General features: G+C 36.1%; 1 long non-coding RNA gene across 1 annotated transcript in view; it reads left to right on the top strand.

Moving 5' to 3' along the window:
• The window catches only part of LOC134736529 (uncharacterized), a 46,370-nt gene extending 29,564 nt beyond the window's left edge, over positions 1-16,806 (top strand). Inside the window, exon 2 of the long non-coding RNA XR_010120625.1 lies at positions 16,260-16,806. This is a non-coding gene — a long non-coding RNA (uncharacterized lncRNA). The remainder of the gene's footprint in view (positions 1-16,259) is intronic.
• Positions 16,807-19,654: the final 2,848 nt, after the last annotated feature.

Here is a 19,654-nt window from a genome sequence, read left to right as displayed (position 1 = left end):
CAGTGGTGATGGGGAATGCAGAGTATTATGTCCTTAGCTTTCCTCTGAGACAAACTCTCAGAGTAAATACAGAGGTTAGTTGCATGGTTAAAACAGATAAAATATTATGTTTCCAGATTTCCATTTCATAGAGAAATAAACTCATCTACAATGTAAAATATGGTTACTCTCTGAGCCATAATGTAACTGGACAGGAGTAAGGTAAATTTTCTAGTCCATGAGTGAGTGGAGTAAAGCCTCAACTTAGTGAAAATAGAAAGTAGATTAAAATCAGCATTGGAGAGTATTACAGCTAAGTATAATATAAAGTGGGATGCAAGGAGAATTGTGACCTAACAAATGAAAGAGATATTTTGGATGGAGTAGTCAACTATGGAGAGAGACTCCAGGGAGGAGTCCACCCGCACTTCCTTCCTACGTTAGACCCACTTCTTGGTGAGACTGCAGTCCTTCAATCGATGGGCCAATCGTAACTGGATAATAGCCTACATTATGACCCCAAACTAACTTAGATTTGACTCAGCCCAATCTAAAACTCAACTTTTTCTCTGTAGGCCTAATAATGAGATAATTTATAACTCAAATCTGAAATCTCAAAGGTGATAGCACTTGGATTTAAGTCAACGGAGAAAAATAAATGAGCGAGTTTGAGAGTTTGGCTTGAAGCTTTTGCTCAGAGGTAGAGAATCTGTATCTGGTTATTTCTGCTGGGAAAAATATTTCAAGCGTTCACTTTGTAAGTAATGAGGATGGCCTTTTTAACTTCTCCACAAATGCCTGGGGAGAGACACACTGAAAAGTGTGAAAAGGGTAAAGTCTGGAGATGCCATGCTTGTTTCAGAGAAAAGAAAATGAATTTTAAGCCGTAGACATATGTTTGGGCTCCAGGTTGTCACTTTCTAGTCTTGTGGTGCAAGAAATTTACTTAACTTCTTTGAGCTACAGTATCCTAATTTGTGAAGTGTGAAAAATATTACCTATTTTACGGAGTTATTTTAAGGATTAAATGAGGAAAGGATGTAAACTTGCTAGCACACAGCTAGTGTATGGTAGGCAATAATCAATATTATGATTATAATTTAACATATACTTTATATAACTGAGTTTTATTTCTAAAGGGTGGATAAAATACCTATTTTTATAAATAACTCAGTTTAATAGGGGATAAATAATTTCTTCATTATGAAGTAAAAGCAATTTTTTTAGGAAAAGATAAAATAAGGTTATAGTAATATATTGTTCTGTTTAGTTAGTATTTAATATGTGTGTTTCTATTCTTAGGCTAATATAACATATCCTGCTTTTCAGATAATTTAAATACAAAATCTTGTAACTAGTGTTTTTGAAACAAGGTCTATTTGTACCCAAATTGTCAAGGAGCTTGTTAAAAATTCAGTTTCCTATACCTTCTGAATTGGAACTCTGTGTTGCCCGGTTGTCTAAATTAAGAAAAAAAATCTGACTAAACTCAAATGCTTAAGTCACTGCAGTAGAATGAACAGCTGTTCCTGATTAGCTCAGGACTTTCCTGGTTCCAGTACTGAAAGGCTCACCTCCCTGCTCCTTGGAAATCCCTCAGTCCCACTAAGAAAATGTGGGTGCCAATAGCAACAGCGGGTAAAATTTTCTCCACTATGTGAGTACATGGCAGGGCCTCACAGTGTGGTAAGGTACATTTACAATATAATTACAGAGAGCCTCCTCCACATGTTTAATGCCAAAGGAGAAACTTCAGTGAAGTATATTTCATTACAAATAGAGAAGGAAAATTTACCTGAAGAAAAATCTGATTCACTTAAAGGATCTGCTCAAACCATGATGGTTTGTCACCCAAGTAGCTAGTTACTACAAAACAACATAAAGAAATAAAGAGATTTAAGCCACAATTTCATTAGCATTAGATTTTGTAAAAAATCAACACCAGTTTGCTTTGCCAATTAACAATTCATTCCTGTGGTTAGGCTGACCTCTGGTGGGAATGTGATTTCAACTACTCTTATTTGAGAGCAGATTCTTCAAGTGAATCAGTTTTCTTTAGGGTTTTAAATCTTCATTTTCTATAAGAAATTAAATATGCTTCACTTAAAGTTTCTCTTTGGCATTAAACATGTGGAGGAGGCTCTCTGCAATGCTGTAGACGTATCTTGTCATGCTGTGGGGCCTACCAGGTATTCATATCATGGGAAAAATGTTATCCACTGCTGCTATAGGCACCCACATTTTCTTAGTTATTACTAGGGAATATCTTCTTTATATGAAATCCATAACAAGATAGGTAATTTAAAATTTAGTCTCTAAGCACTGGTCTTATTTGGTGTGCCCTTGCCCCTAACATATCTTTCTCCCAGATTTCTATGTGTGTTTTTCTTTTCTTTTTCGTTTTTTAAATTTTACTTTAAGTTCTGGGATACATGTGCAGAACGTGCAGGTTTGTTACCAAGGTATACATGTGCCATGGTGGTTTGCTGCACCTATCAACCCATCATCTAGGTTTTAAGCTCCACACACATGCATGCATTAGATATTTGTCCTAATGCTCTCCCTTCCCTTATCCCCACAACCCACAACAGGCCCCCGTGTGTGATGTTCCCCTCCCTGTGTCTATGTGTTCTCATTGTTCAGCTCCCACTTATGACTGAGAACATGCAGTGCTTGGTTTTCTGTTCTTGTGTTAGTTTGCTGAGAAGGATGGCTTCCAACTTCATCCATGTCTCTGCAAAGGACATGATCTCATTCTTTTCTATGGCTGCATAGTATTCCATGGTGTACATGTGCCACATTTTCTTTATCCAGTCTATCATTGATAGGCATTTAGGCTGGTTCCAAGTATTTGCTGTTGTAAATAGTGCTGCAATAAACATACATGTGCATGTGTCTTTATAGTAGAATGATTTATAATCCTTTGGGTATATACTCAGAAAGGGGTTTGCTGGGTCAAATGGTATTTCTGGTTCTAGATCCTTGAGGAATCACCACACTGTCTTCCACAATGGTTGAACTAATTTACACTCCCACCAACAGTGTGAAAGTGTTCCTATTTCTCTATAGCCCCACCAACATCTGTTTTTTCCTGACTTTTTAGTAATCGCCATTCTAACTGGCGTGAGATGTTATCTCATTGTGGTTTTGATTTGCATTTCTCTAATGACAAGTGATGACCTGCTTTTTTTCATATGTTTGTTGGCTGCATAAATGTCTTCTTTTGAGAAGCGTCTCTTCATATCCTTCGTGCACTTTTTGATGGGGTTGTTTGTTTTTTTTCTTGTAAATTTGTTTAAGTTACTTGTAGATTCTGGATATTAGCCCTTTGTCAGATGGATAGATTGCAAAAATTTTCTCCCATTCTGTAAGTTACCTGTTTACTCTGATGATAGTTTTTTTTTTTTTTTGCTGTGCAGAAGCTCATGTGTTTTATTTTTTGCTTCCTTCAGATCTCTGATGAAATTTTGTCTTATCAAAGAGATGTTCCTGACCACACTACATGGAACAGCAACTCTTTCCCTGCTACTTTCTATTATTCTTACCCTGTTTTAGTTCTCTTTTGCAGCAGTCAACAACACTTGATATATATTTGTTTATCTGTCTGTCTATCTATCTATCTATCTATCATCTATCATCTATCTATCATATCTATCTATCTATCTATCTATCTATCTATCTATCTATCATCTATCTATCTATCTATCATCATCATCATCTAACCATTCCTCCACCCATTCATCTAATCTATTATTTATCTATCCATCTAATCTATTATGTGCCTATTTATCCACACACCCATCTATCCATCCACCTAATCTGTTACTTAGCTGTCCATCTATCCAATCTATATTATTTGTCGATACATCTAATCTATTATCTATCCAGTCATGTAATCTATTACCTTTGTATCTATCTATCCACCCACACCCATCCCTCTAATCTATTAGCTAACTATCCATCTATCTAATCTAATCTGTTATCTATCTATCCATCTAATCTATTTTCTTTTTCTATCTATCTATCATCTATCTATCTATCTATCTATCTATCTATCTATCTATCTATCTATTCATCCATCCATCCATCCGTCCAATCTAGTATCTCTCTATCCATCCATCTAATCTGTTTTCTATTATCATCCGTTTCTCTCTTATTTCTCTTTCATCTATCTATCTTCTATCTATCCACCTACCTCATCTGTCTATTTCTCACTATTCCTACTAGAATATAAAGGCAGGGACTTTGCTTATATTGTTTACTGTTATATCCACAGCATTTAGGACTGGATTCCTAGTATGTACTTATTGATGCACAAGACATATTTATTAAATGAATGAATGTCCTTTTTAAATTAACATAATACCCATAATACCCAGTCTCTGAAAGACAAACAGCAGCCAAATACAATACTTGAGTCCTTGCAAAGAAAGTTTTAGTTAAAAGAAATCACACTACAGATAGTCCTTTCACAAGTAAATGACCCAGTTACCTAATTTCATGAAGTAGAAATAGAGTAGTAATAACGTGTGTCATTCACAGGCCTGGGCAAGCCAGCAGCAATGCTGGTGAGGATGTGTTAAAGTATTTCTCCAGAGTAGCCTCAGGCTGCATATAAATTAGGTTGAACAGGGAATCAGGGGATCAGGGCTACAGAAGCTGCATTAATCTTCAGGTTGACTGGATGACATGAACAGGAAAAAGGGATATAAGGTGAGTGGCAGGAAGATTAGAAACTACTCAGAATACCAAGTGCTGTGTTGGTTTGGACAAATTACAGAAGCACTTCTGTAGTAGCAGTTGCTTAAGGATTTACTAGCAACGTAAATGTGACCAAGCTACCTCTTGCTTCATAATTACACTTCATAAATAGATGAGAATTTAATCCATTGTACAGTCACACATCCCATGGTAAGCACTTAGTATGTGTTAACTGTGGTTTGTTTCTTTATTGCTGTTTTTGTTTGTTTGTTTTTGTGAGACAGGTTCTAGCTCTGTTGCTCAGACTGCAGTGCAGTGGTGCAAGCAATGCTCACTGAAGCCTCGACCTCTTAAGCCCAAGTGAGATTCCCACCTCAGCCTCCCCAAGTAGCTGGGACCACAGGTGTGCACCACCAAGCCCAGCTAACTTTTTATTTTTATTTTCATTTTGTAGTTACGGGATTATCCTATGTTGCCCAGACTGCTCTCAATATCCTGGGCTCAAGTAATCCGCCTGGCTTGGCCTCCCAAAGTGCTGGGGTTACAGGCATGAGTCACTGTGCCCAGACTTGTTTTTGTTTTTGCATACAAATGGTCCTGTTACATCAAAATATCACATATGATTGGTATAATTCATGATGTCAGAGATTTTATTAAATATGAATCCATTCTGTATGTGCCTCACTGCACTTTCTAAATAAAACCTCCACTCTAAACATTAGGAACATTGACTTAGTCATTCTCATTCTTCTCTGATGTTTCTATATCCCATTTTTATCCACTACCTTACAATTGGCCAGATAAACAAAGACCAGCATGGGATAAAAATGATTCCCCAACAACTTCAGGACACTACAAGATTCTTAGATTGGTTTCATTTATTAATTGAATATAGTATTAGTTATGTTATGAAATATACAGACTTCATCATTTTACTACCTGTCACTGATTTCTTTAAAAAGAATAGGGAATAGTTGAGTATTTTTTACCTTTCAATTATTAAAAATCAAAACACCATCATAAAATTAGCTAGATGTTTTTCTTACCTCATAATCTACAATATGTTTTTTGCCATTTGAATGAAAGTTCATAGAATATTCTCTATACTACTCATCACCAATTATGTTGATTACTTAGTTTTAAAGTCACATAGAAAACTGCTTTTCAGTCCATCAATATTTTATCATTTCTTTATGTTGCGCTAATCACAGTAACATAAACTGTATCTACAGCTAAGACTGTAGCCAAGAATCAGAAAATAATATTATAAATGATTCTGTGTCATCAGAAGTTATAAGCACTAGAACTAGCAAAATTTTATTTTGAATCAAAGGACTACAGACCAACTTCAGAGCATACTAATTCTTCATTGTCAGCAATTCTAACGATCATTTGAATTACCAAACTCTGGCTCATTTGAAGTACTCAGAAAAAGGGAAGGCTGAAAAAAATCAATAAACTGAACATCATAGGTAAGAAAAATCCCAGAAACTAAACCTCCTCTGTTTCTGAAGAGAACAAGAAATAATAATCATGAATGGCCCTACATCTGGTATTAAATCAAATAATGCCTTTGGAGATATTGTAAGCAGCAATTGCTAAAACTTATTTTGATGAACCAAGTATCAATTACCTTGAATATCAGTTTAAAAAGAAAAATCTCATGTATCAATAAAGATAGTAAATGAAGCAATATTTCTTTTTTCATAATTAAAAAAGTTTACATACAGATTTGTACTTGATATGTTTCAGGCATACATTTTACCTCAATCAACTGGAAAGTTCATTAAGAGCAAGATGAATATTCATCTTTTTTGTACTGTTAGGGCTCTGAATGCACCTGTGTTCATGAAACAGAGTTTTTGCTGTTGTTTTTGTTGTTTTTATTTTTCATCTGTAAATCAAGGTGCCCCATAATTTCAGGGCAGTAAAATATTCTTCTCTCATGTATCCATTGACATTAAGTCAATATTACAGCTTTTTAGTAGCCTAAAAAATTACAAGGCACATATATTTTGCTATTCAAAACATGGTTACCTCAGATAGGTTAATAATACTATCCTTCTATATTGCAGCTATTTGCCACTTACCCATTTCAAAAACTACCAGGTGCTTAGACATGAGGACATGCAAACAGAATTTAGAGTAATACATGTCACATGCTTCCAACATTGCACAAAAATAACTATTTTCTTGTTAATATTCTTTGATTAAATGGAAATGACCTATAAAATTTTGGATTTTTGACTGAAAATATATTTGGCAAGATCATAAGAACGGATAGTATTTGAAAATGATAAAAAATCATGCTTCATTCTTTTTTCAGCTTTTACTTTGACATAATTTCAGACTGATGGGAAGATGGTAAGAATATGAAACAAACCTTCTAGATTCCCTAAATGTTAACACTTGCTGCCTTTGTTTTACTTTACTGCTCTTTCTCTCTTTTATGTATGTATATATGTAATATTACACACATACATATAGCACACACACAGTACAATTTTCCCTTTACATATTCTTTTGTCTTTGAAGTTAAGTAGCAGACATGATGCTCCTTTACTCTTAAATATTTTAGTGAATATTTTCTAAAATCAAAGACATCATGCCATAGAACTAAAGTATGATTAATTATCAAGCCAGGTGCAGTGGTATGTGCCTGGAGTCACAGCTACTCGGGAAACTGAGGCATGAAGATCCTTTGAGCCCAGGAGTTCCAGTCCAGGCTGGGCAACATTAGTGAGACCCCTATTTCCAAAAAATGAATAAATAAATAAAATAAAATAGAATGATCAAAATCAGGAAATTAACATTGATATTATTATCTCATCTAAAGACATTCCCATTTTGCCAATTGTCCCAATAATGTCCTTTGTAGGAAAAGAAATTGTTGGATCATACATGGTTCTCAGTTGCACGTCTTGTTGGTTTGCTAGAGTGTGCAACATTCCCCAGGGGTTTTTGTTGGTTTGTTTTCATAATCTTTATATTTTTGAAGAATATACAGTAGGCAAGCTAGTTCAGAGAACGTCCTTAAAAATGCATTCTGAGGCACTTCAACATGACTAGGCTCAATTCACGCATTTTTGGCAGGAACATTGCATAAGCATGTTGCGTTTCCCATGCTTCCCATCAGGAGGTGCATAATGTCAGATTGTCCAATTGCCAGCGGTATTAACTTTGATCAGTTCATTAATTCGGTGTCCTCCTTTGTCCCCATGTAAAGTTGTATTGTTTCTTTTGTAATTAATAAGTGCATTCTGAGAGATCATTTGAAACTAAGGTACATAAATATTCTGTTACTCATCTGACTTTCATCCAGTTAGTTTTAGCATATGCTGATGATTCTTTTGGAATCAATTATTACTATGATGGTTGCCAAATTATGATGATCTGATTTCATAATCTGCTTTAATCAGAAATAAGATTTATTCTATAATTGTTTTTATCTTTCCCTAGTTTAATTATTTTCTTAATGGATTTTTATGTTCTCATTTTTTTCTCCACTGCTAGTTTTATCTAAAAGTTCTCTAAAATTTGCATAGGTCATTTGGTAAAAAGCTACTGATTTTATAGTTCATTTCCTTCTTATAGTAAGCAATTATTTGCATTAGTCATATTTTTAAGAATAATTTTAAATGTGCTGAATATTTTAAGAGTGTGACTCTTTCTTTTATATGGAATGGGATATTCTTAAGACAGATGATTGTTTTTCCGTTTACTGACTTGGGGTTAGATTTCTTTACTGAAGCTTAAATTCACCATGTCTGGGTCAGTTTTTTGGCAGTATCCTGATATTGGCAGCAAAGATTAGGAGCTGTAGACTTTTTTTTTAAATCACAAATCATGTTTAATTTACCTTTGTTCTTAACTATATGGCACTATATAGTTGGTATTACACAATACAGCAAAGAGTTTTCTATAACTTTTGCATTATGAATCATATCTTAAGGAAAATATTACTTTAGTGACAACGCTATTGTGAGAAAAATTAAAAAAATATATGATTGGGTAGTCTTGATATTGGCAGTTTTAAAATTTACCACCCCGAGTAGATACGTAAATCAAAATACTTGTATTCTAGGGGGTTTTCTTAATTGCTAAATTGTAGTGGCCCAGTTAGAAGGAGTGAAGAAGGTCTTCATCTTTTAAAAATGATATATATTGATAATAATACAAAAAACTTAAAAATTATCTGGGTGAAGTGGCTCGGACCTGTATTCCCAGCACTTTGCGAAGCCAAGGCAGGAGGATTGCTTGAGTCCAGGAGTTTGAGACTAATCTGGGCAATATAGCGAGACCTTATCTCTCTCCCTCTAAAAAGAAATAACTGAGCATGATGGCATATGCCTGTAGTTCCGGCTACATAAGAGGCTGAGGTGGGACGACTGCTTGAACTCTGGAGGTCAAGCCTGCAGTGAGCTGCGATCACACCACTGTACTCCAGCATGGGTGACAGAATGGGATCTTATCTCAAGAATAATAATAACGAAACAAAAATAAAACTTGTTTTGTGATAAAATTGGAAATAAAATTGAGAAACTCTGGGGGGGCATTTATTGATATCATTTCAAAAGAAATGATAATTGATTTGCTGATAATTGAGGATAGTGTTGATTTTATTATTAACTCTATCTTTAATCAATGCCCATATGAAGGCTTGATTAATGCTTTCTTATCTGTCCTTTTAGACCTATAACTTGTTGTTGTAGTTCTGGATCTATACTGTGTTATTACCATAAATGTGCTCTTTATATTTGCTCACTGGGATAAATAGTACCATATACATACATTCTATGGTGTTTGATAATTCAAATTGAACTTACTCTTTTTGTTTGTCTCTTCTTACTTTGCTTTTTCAAAGCTTAAGGAAATAAGTTTATTGAAAGAATGTTAACATTCATTTTTATCCAAGATGAGATTGGATGACACCACAATGAAGTAACAGAATTTGTAGCAAAGAGGACAAATCATAATGTTGTGAGGACAGAAATCATGTATACATACCTCTCCTTTGCTTTATAGCTTTATCTTTTATTGACCTTTATAATTACCCCATCCCATCTAATCTCACCTCCACATTTGCTCTATTCTCATTCTTTTTCCCAATCTCTAACCATTCTTGACCTGCTCTTTTTGTAGTTTAACTAGAACTAGTTTTTTCCCCTATTTATTAAAAATTGTGGTAAAATACACATAACATAAAATACACATAACATAAAATTGGGGTAAAATACACGTAAACATAAAGTTTACCATATTACCCATTTTTAGGTGTACAATTCAGTGGTTTTAAACACATTTATAATATTGTATAACCATTACCATTATCATCTCCAGAACTCTTTTAAACTTGTAAAACTGAAACTCCACACACATTAAACAATAAATCTTCATTGCATCCTCCCCACAGCCTCTGGGAACCATCATTCTACTTGCTGTTCCTATGCTTTTGACTACTCTAAGTATTTCCTACCAGTGGAATCATACCGTATTTGTCTTTTTGTGACTGGCCTATTTTACTTAGCATAATATCCTCAAGTGTTATGCATGTTGTAGCATGTGTCAGAGTTTCCTTCTTTTTCAAGGCAGAATAATATGCCATTGTATGTATATACCACATTTTCCCTATCCATTCATCCATCGATGGACACCTATGTTGCTTCTGTGGTTTAGCCATTGCTAATAATGTTGCTATGAACATGGTTATACAAATATCTCTTCCATATCCTGTTTTTAATTCTTTTGGGCATATACCCAGAAGTGGAACTGCAGGATCATATGGTAATTTTATTTTTAATTATTTGAGAAACTGCCAAACTGTTTTCCACAGCGGCTGTACCATTATACATTCTCATTCACAATGCACAAGAGTCCCAATGACTTCATATCCTTGCTCACTTGTATTTATTTTAAATAGTAGCCATCCTAATAGGTCTGAGTTATTATTTCATTGTTGCTTTGACTTGCTTTGTCCTAATAATTAGTGATGTTGAGCATCTCTCCATGTGCTCATGGGGCATTTGCACATCTTCTTTGGAGAAATGTCTGTTTATGCCCTTTGCCCATTTTTGAATCAGGTTGTCTTTTTGTTCTTGAGTTTTAGGAGTTCTCTATATTCAGGATATTAATCCTTTATGTGATACATAATTTGCAAATATTTTCCCCTATTCTGTGGGTTGCTTTTTTATTCTGTTGATTAACTGGGACTAGTTTTATTTTCAGAGATGGATGTTTAAATCATGTAATTTTCACAGGTTGAATATAATTACAGAGTAGACTACTGAGACTTTATTGTAATTATCCATAATTTTTCAAAATTGACCAAAAAACTAAGTATATTTAAGTGTAAGTCTTCAAAATGTTCTATTTTTAAAGTCACATTTTCCAAACTCTAAACAATCTTAGCCTTAGTATATTACTGTCCCTGAAATGAACATGGCCTTTCATATATAAAAGTTATTTAATAAGTTAATTGCTATTCTTTAGTCAATGTAATTTTTAACATCATTACAGCCAATAGATAAGACATCTCTCATTCTTTTGAAATGATTCATTAGTAAAGCTTGAAGCTTTTTTTCATATAATTTAAGGATTAATGAAGCAAAAGAGAAATAATGATGATAACAGGGGTTTAAACTTCAGAACTGTCTTTTAGTTTTATTTATTTGCTGTAGGATAAACCACCATATAATTTTAGCAGTTGACTGTGACCAGTACAAATAATCAAATCAGTTTGTCACACTACAGTCAAGTTATTTTCTTGAAAGATTTCTTTCTCCTATTAGCGCTCTAATTTATTCTTTTGTCAGAATCTAAATTGCCCATGCACCTTTTTGTCCAATTCAATTTACACTTAGCAAGTGTATATGCTTTTCTGAATATTAAGGCACAATGTTTTGGATGACAGTGAACCATAGGGGTAAGAGCGCTGAATTAGGAGACAGAGGCCGGGGTGCTTACAAGTAGAGTGGGTTGATAAATAGCACTAAGGCTGCTGGTTTTCTCCTTCTCCTTTTAGCAGGTGACAGGTTCTGTGTTTCCTCATCTTGTGGAGTTTTCCCTCAGAGGGTAAAACAGTATATCAGTTGCATTTTGATGTGTAACCACCCCAAAACTTGTTGACTTAAAATAATAGTGACTTACTATTTCTCAGGACTGATTGGCTGGGTAGTTGTTCTTCTCGCCATGTGGGGTTGGCTGGGGTCTGTACTGACTGCACTCAGTTGATAACTCCACTGAGCTGGGAGGTCCAAGCAGGCCTCTCTCACTTTTGGGGCCTTAATTCTGAGTCACTTCATTCTCTACATGGTGTGTAATTCCACATAGCTGCTCTACCAGGATGTCCTGGATATTTTACCTAGAGGCTCAAGGATTTAAGAGAGCTCTGAAGTTTGAGGATTAGCCCTTAATAGGCCCGAAAGCTCCCACTTGGGCTACCTCTGCTGCATTCTATTAGGCAAAGCAAGTCACAAAGCCAGCCTTATTCAAGGGGAGGGGAAAGGGGCTCTGCCTCTTGATGGGATGAGTAGCATGTGCACTGAGGGAAGAAAGGAACAGTTGGCACCTAATTATTGAAACTATCTGTAAGAAAATATATTACTTTCGTATGCAATCTAGATTAATGTCTCCCGTTTTCAGTAATCACATTCGTTTTTCCTCAGGACACTATTCCCCTCTCAGCCCATATGCTTTGGGTAACTCCCATCCCTAGCTCCAGTGTAAAGTACAGGACCTGGATTTAACTCACTCATGCATCATATTACCTTGGTCATTGAGTTCAGGGTGAAAATGTGATCCAATCGAAGTCAAATAAGTGCCAATAAAGTTTATTTTTCTGGTTGTTCTAGAAAGGAGACTCTCATTCTCTTCCTTAATGGACTTGAAGCTAAGATGGCAGTGTAACCAGAGATAATGATTGGAGAATCGCTCAGAGAATAAATTCAATGAGAGGAATGAAGCCAAAACCCATAGAGGAAAACCCAACCCTGATTACCTAATTTGAGCCCTGAAACCCAGCTTGCTGGGAGCCAAAACTATACCTTGATGTTCTCAGTGCTGTAACCAATTCATTTTTCTTTATGCATAAGACCGTATGACTTGGGGGTATGTTCACCTGCTACCAGAAAAATTCCAACTCACCAAATTAGAAAGCTAAATTGTCTTCAGTTCGATAGTTCAATTTCTTTTTTGGCTTTTGTGACCTGAAGTCTAAGTGCCTTAAAGAGAAGGGAATGAGGAGAAAGAATTCTTCTATGAGAAACATGAAAAGGGAAATAACAATTTATTCAGTATTAAACATAATATATTCTGAGGCTTCCAATTGGGAGGGAATGGAGAAAAGATCAGCTGGAATTTGACATTGCTCTAGGACAGTGCTCTGAGGAGGTGGCCAGGCCTCAGAAGAGCTGATAGAATGATGCATTATGACAGGCGGGACTCTAAGCTTCAGTATACCCATCTTCTCCAAAGAGGTGAGAGCCAAGCATGATAGGAAAGCTGCAGAGCTGGCTGGTTAGGAGGACTACGGAGAAGGCGATATGGAAGCCTGAAAGCATGACTTAAAAAATAAGACTGTTAAGACTCCATAGACTTTGCAATTGCTCCACGGAGAAAGCTGATAGAACCCTGAAGTTGACTGCCTTGCCATCTCAGGGGAATTTAGATCTAAGTTGATAAGATAATTTTTAGAAAATAAAACAACAGGTTTTTTTTTGCGCATCTGAATTTTTGGACTAAGATTTATATTCACTAAGCACTAATGAAATATATGGGCAAAGGAAAACTATTTAAGATCTCCAGGAGGGAGGGTTCTCCTATACACAAGCTGGAGGATGAGGGATCATGAATTAAAAAAATCTTTTATATCTCTGATACCTGAAGTATTGTATGAATGTATTAAATTTTAATTCAAGCTGGGCACGGTGGCTTATGCTTGTAATCCCAGCACTTTGGGAGGTTGAGGCAGGAGGATTGCTTGAACCCAGGCATTCAAGACCATCTTGAGCAACAAAGTGACACCTTGTCTCTACAAAATACAAACAAACACAATAGCCAGGAGTGGTGGTGTGCACCTGTGGTCCCAGCTACATGGGAGGCTGAGGCAGAAGGATTGTTTGAGACCAAGAGGTCAAGGCTGCAGTGAGCCATGTTCGTGCCGCTGCACTCCAGCCTGGGCAACAGAAAAAGATCCTGTCTCAAAAAACCAACTTAATTCAAGTATTGAGCCCAAGCATGGTGCTAGATAGTGGGAAAAGAGTGATGAGTGGATAAGCCTGGCTCCTGCCTGCCCAGAGCCTATAATTTAGTAAAGACACAGATAATTACAGATGGACTTACAGTGCAATCTGATGAACTCTATGATGGGAGGAACACAGGGCTTTCTTGGAGTATGTGAAAGATGTGCCTGACCAAGTCTCTAGGTCATGGATAGTCAGCAAATCCAAGTTGGAAAATGAAGATAGTAGTTGTTTATAGCTCAAAGTAGAGGAGAAGAGGAGAGGTCATTTCATGGGGGAAATAATTATTTGAAGCCAGAAGAGCAGCATATTTAAATGTGTGAAGAGAATGTGTGACAAATTATAGGAACTATAATGATATCTAAATGATTATGTGCAGGTTGAACATAAGGCTTAATGCAGAGAGTGGCAACTGAATGAGGTGAGGCTGGAGGATTAAGCAGAAGACAACCATAGCTTGAAGGGCTTTATGGGCCATTTAAAATGTTTGGGTATTACTTTAATGTTTAGGTGGAAGATTTTAAATCAGGAAATTACATAACCAGATTTCCAGTTTTAGGAAGACAAATTTGGCTAAAGAGTAGATGATAAAATGATGAGGTGCAGGGATGCTATTAAGAAGTTATTACATATTGTCAATCAGATGGTTTCCAACAGCCCTCTCCTGCTCTGAAACACTGCCAATCTCCACCATGCTCCTGAGAGGATATTTTCCAAGCTCTCTCTTCCTGCTGTGGTCCAGATGTTTCTCTTCCAGCCCAAAGAATCAAGAATTACAAGAGCCCTTTAGTGATCTCAGACTAACTCATTTCTCACTATTAAGCTTCCACCATTGTATTTGGACCACATGTTCAGAATTCTGTTAAGAATGCCCATCACTGTTTTCTTTTTTTTTTTTTTTTGAGACGGAGTCTCGCTCTGTCGCCCAGGCTGGAGTGCAGTGGTGTGATCTCAGCTCACTGCAAGCTCCGCTTCCCGGGTTCAGGCCATTCTCCTGCCTCAGCCTCCCATGTAGCTGGGACTAGAGGTGCCTGCAACCACGCCCGGCTAATTTTTTTGTATTTTTAGTAGAGACGAGGTTTCACCTTGTTAGCCTGGATGGTCTCGATCTCCTGACCCCGTGATCCACCCACCTTGGCCTCCCGAAGTGCTGGGATTACAAGCGTAAGCCATCGCACCTGGCCCATCGTTTTCCTTCACTGAGCAGATCTATAGTTACTTCAGGATTTCAGACTCACTCTGCTACTTGTTAACTTCTCCTAATCTGCCTCTATTTGTATAAGTTAACATTGTAATTAGAAATTAATAGCAATGATACACTCATCTCAGGGTTGTTGGGAAGATTATATTATTTTATGTTTATGCAACAGGCCTGGCTCATAGTAGGCATTACAATAAGACATGTTTATTACTTACAGCTGATCTGAGCTTTCCTGTAATTCTTTCCTCATAAGACTTGAGTGTTCTGATGTCAAATGTATTTCCTTCCCCCAGTTGCCTAAAGCAAATATATAAATGGAATCAAAATAACTTCAAACCGTATTTAGGTTTATCAACACAAAATACAGAACCAGAACTCAAATGTTGCAGTAAAAATATAATATACAGTGCCTTCAAAGATGCAAATGCATAAAGCAACTTGAAAGTGCTTGTCTTCATTAAATAAATATATGAGGTATGACTGATGTGGCTTAAATGGGGCTTGGAAGCCTGGCTCCATGGCCACACACACAAAATGAACCTCGTTAATTTATAGTTCACAGCAGGGATATTAGTAGTTGATATAGATAAGGGATGTCTGGTTCTTCTACATTAAATGTAGATCTCATTTGAACTGTATTTTAGCTATGGTGTTTCTGGTGTCTTGGAAATAATTTATTATAGTATAAACATGTTTGGATTCATGAAACTCTTCAAAAATTTTGTCCAGGTTTATCAAATCATTTTTATGCTTACAATATCTAAAATAAAGTGAACAACATTTAAAACTGCTTTATTGGTGGAAAAAATTGTGTCTCATTTGCTTCTGATAATTAAACCGCATTTCACAACTGATTTAAAATGAAGTTTCTTAACTTTTCCCCATATCCTTTGGGGCATACAGAATGGCATATTGTTAAATGAGCCTATTTTATATGCAGAACCTACAGTTCTTCTCTAACAAATCATTCTAAATTCTGCCTTTCTCACTTTTACTTTTATTATGTAGAGAGCCTCTGTGATTTCTTAAACATTTTTATGTGACTTTGAAAAATAGTGTTGGTTGTGCTTATTTATATTAGGCATAATTGAAAATTTACAATGCACTATGTAACCTAACACTTTTGATTAAAATTACAGATCATGGGCCAGGAGTAGTGGCTCACGCCTGCAATCCAAGCACTTTGGGAGGCCAAGGCAGGCAGATCACCTGAGGTTGGGAGTTTGAGACCAGCCTGACCAACATGGAGAAATCCTGTCTCTACCAAAAATACAAAATTATCCAGGCGTGATGGCACGTGCCTGTAATCCCAACTACTCAGGAGGCTGAGGAAGGAGAATCGCTTGAACTTGGGAGGTGGAGGTTGCGGTGAGCCAAGATCCCGCCATTGCACTCCAGCCTGGGCAACAAGAGCAAAACTCCATCTCAAAAAAAAAAAAAAAAAAAAAATTTACAGATTACGGTCTTATTTCCAAGTCTTTCTTGAGGTCAACAGCAAACACGCAAAAAGAACATGTTGGAGAAGACAATGAACATGTTTGAATCTCAGTCTTTCCATCTGTATGTAGAAATAACATGAACACTTTATTTATTGTTTTGTCGTAAGGTTTTCAGGTAATAGCAATGTAAAGAGGCTAAGAAAGTGTATTCAGTAATACTCATTGAATAAACATTAGCAGCATCTAATTCTGGAAGTAATGCATGTAACACAAAATATCAGCTTTAGAATTCTTAAAAGTGAGGCAAGGAAATCCAGGAAGTAGATGAAAAGATCTGCCATGGTGGCTGTCAACCACGGTCATATCAGGAAGCTTTCAAAAAATATTCATCACGAGAAATTCTAACACATTTAAGTTGTGGTGGTGTCCAGGTATAATTTTTAAAATTCTAAGGTGAGACATGGTAGCTCACACCTGTAATCCCAACATTTTGGGAGGCCAAGGAAGGAGGATCGCTTGAGCTCAGGAGTTTGAGATCAGCTTGGGCAACATAGTGAGACCTTGTCACTACTAAAAAGTTCCAAAAAAATTAGCCGGGTGTGGTGGCATGTGCCGGTAATCCTGGATACTAAGGGGGCTGAGGCGGGCGATCACTTGAGCCCGGTAGGTTGAGGCTGCAGTGAGCTATGATCCTGCCAGCCTGGGCAACAGAGAAAAACCCTGTCTCAAAAAAAAAAAAAAAAAAAAGGTAAGTGTGGCCAGAGTTGAGGACCACAAGTGTAGTTAAAGGTGCCTGAGGGGTACATTGCTGATGGATGGCTTTACAGGAAAGTCCAAGATTATCAGATGTATTTTACAATATTAGACGAAAGTTCAGATTAAAAATTTCCAACCAACGCATTTATCTTTAGCTATAGCATTTATTTCATATATTAGTGCATGAAATAGTGGTCTGTAATTTATAGGACTCAATACACAAAAGAATAGTGGTAGCTTGAAAAGAATATCAGAGATGTTAAATTGTTAACCATTTATTTTGAAAACATGTAAGACCATTTTTATTAGCTTTTGCTAATGCTCTTATATATTTTCCAATTAGAGATGTATGAAGAGTAGAGGATATTAGAAACTTGATTTTAAAAGCAATTGTGGAAACCTCAAGAAGAAATTAATATCATTAATAAAAACCATAAGGATTTCATTTACTTAGAGCTGATTTTATTAATACTGTTTAATGAATAAGGCTACAAAACCCTCTGTATTAAAAAAAATTACAAATCCAGTGAAAGCATCAATCTGCTTTTACATCTGTTTGAAAATGTCTTCATGGATGCAGATGTTGGAAAACTCCTTTCCCAGTTGGCTGTCTGTGTTCTTTTATATATATATATATATATATATTTATTTATTTATCATACTTTAGGTTCTAGGGTACATGTGCACAATGTGCAGATTTGTTACATATGTATACATGTGCCATGTTGGTGTGCTGCACCCATTAACTTGTCATTTACATTAGGTATATCTCCTAATGCTATCCCTCCCCCATCCTCCCACCCCACAACAGGCCCTGGTGTGTGATGTTCCCCTTCCTGTGTCCAAATGTTCTCATTGTTCAATTCCCAATGCTCCTCATCACTGGCCATCAGAGAAATGCAAATCAAAACCACAATGAGATACCATCTCACACCAGTTAGAATGGCGATCATTAAAAAGTCAGGAAACAACAGGTGCTGGAGAGGATGTGGAGAAATAGGAACACTTTTACACTGTTGGTGGGACTGTAAACTAGTTCAAACATTGTGGAAGACAGTGTGGCAATTCCTCAGGGATCTAGAACTAGAAATACCATTTGACCCAGACATCCCACTACTGGGTATATATCCAAAGGATTATAAATCATGCTGCTATAAAGACACATGCACACGTATGTTTATTGTGACACTATTCACAATAGCAAAGACTTGGAACCAAACCCAAATGTCCATCAGTGATAGAGTGGATTAAAAAAATGTGGCACATATACACCATGGAATACTATGCAGCCATAAAAAAGGATGAGTTCATGTCCTTTGTAGGGACATGGATGAAGCTGGAAACCATCATTCTCAGCAAACTATCGCAAGGGCTGTCTGTGTTCCATAATCAATGTATTTGAAGAGGTGCTAATGTTGTTGAGAAAGAAAAAAAGGATTTCCTACTACTTCTTTTTGATCATTGAACACATATCTGAGCCTTGTCTTTAAACCAAGTAATTCAATACAAAACTACTGGTAGTTATCTGAAAGCCCTAAAACTTAGCACATGTATATTTTAGTGATGTTTATGATCATATATCATAATATCTTACCAATGTGCAAAAAGTGTAAAACTGGAAAATTCTTGTCTCATGCATACACCTTTACAGATTCATGCCAATTCACCTACCATTAAGGAGACCAGTGAATACTCATTCTTACCATCACAGAAACTTAAGTGACAATTGTTTCTAGCAAAACAATACTTACATATGCAGCTTCTATGTGGTCTACTTTAAATGTATAATCCTGTTTAATATTTAATCATTAAAATATGCTAAATAATAATAACTAAAATATGAGTCTTAAGTCACAGACTGGGAGAAAATATTTGCAAAAACATATTTGATAAATGACTGTTAGTCAAAATAAACAAAGAACTTTAAAAACTCAACCATAAGAAAAACAACCTGATTTACAAAGGGCAAAAGATTTGAACAGACACCTAATCAGAGATAATAATAATATATGAAATGAGAATATGAAAAGATGTTCCACATCGTATGTCATTAGAGAATTGGAAATTAAAACAACAGTGAGACAATTCTACACAACTGTGAGATGGCAAAAATCCAAAACACTGATAAGAATGCAGAGAAAGTGGAGCTTCTCACTCACTGCTAGTTGAAAGACAATTTGGCACTTTCTTATAAAACTAAACATGCTCTTACCATAAAATCCAGCAGTCTCACTCCCTGTTATTACCTAAATAAGTTGAAAACTTATATGCACACAAAAACCTGCATATGGATGATTATAGCAGCTTTATTCATAATTGTCTAAACTTGGATGCAACCA

This window comes from Symphalangus syndactylus, chromosome 4 (genome assembly GCF_028878055.3).
Source record: "Symphalangus syndactylus isolate Jambi chromosome 4, NHGRI_mSymSyn1-v2.1_pri, whole genome shotgun sequence".
NCBI classification, from domain to species: Eukaryota; Metazoa; Chordata; class Mammalia; order Primates; family Hylobatidae; genus Symphalangus; species Symphalangus syndactylus.
The sequence above is the reverse complement of the archived record's forward strand: the minus strand, read 5'-3'. Positions and strand labels throughout refer to the sequence as shown.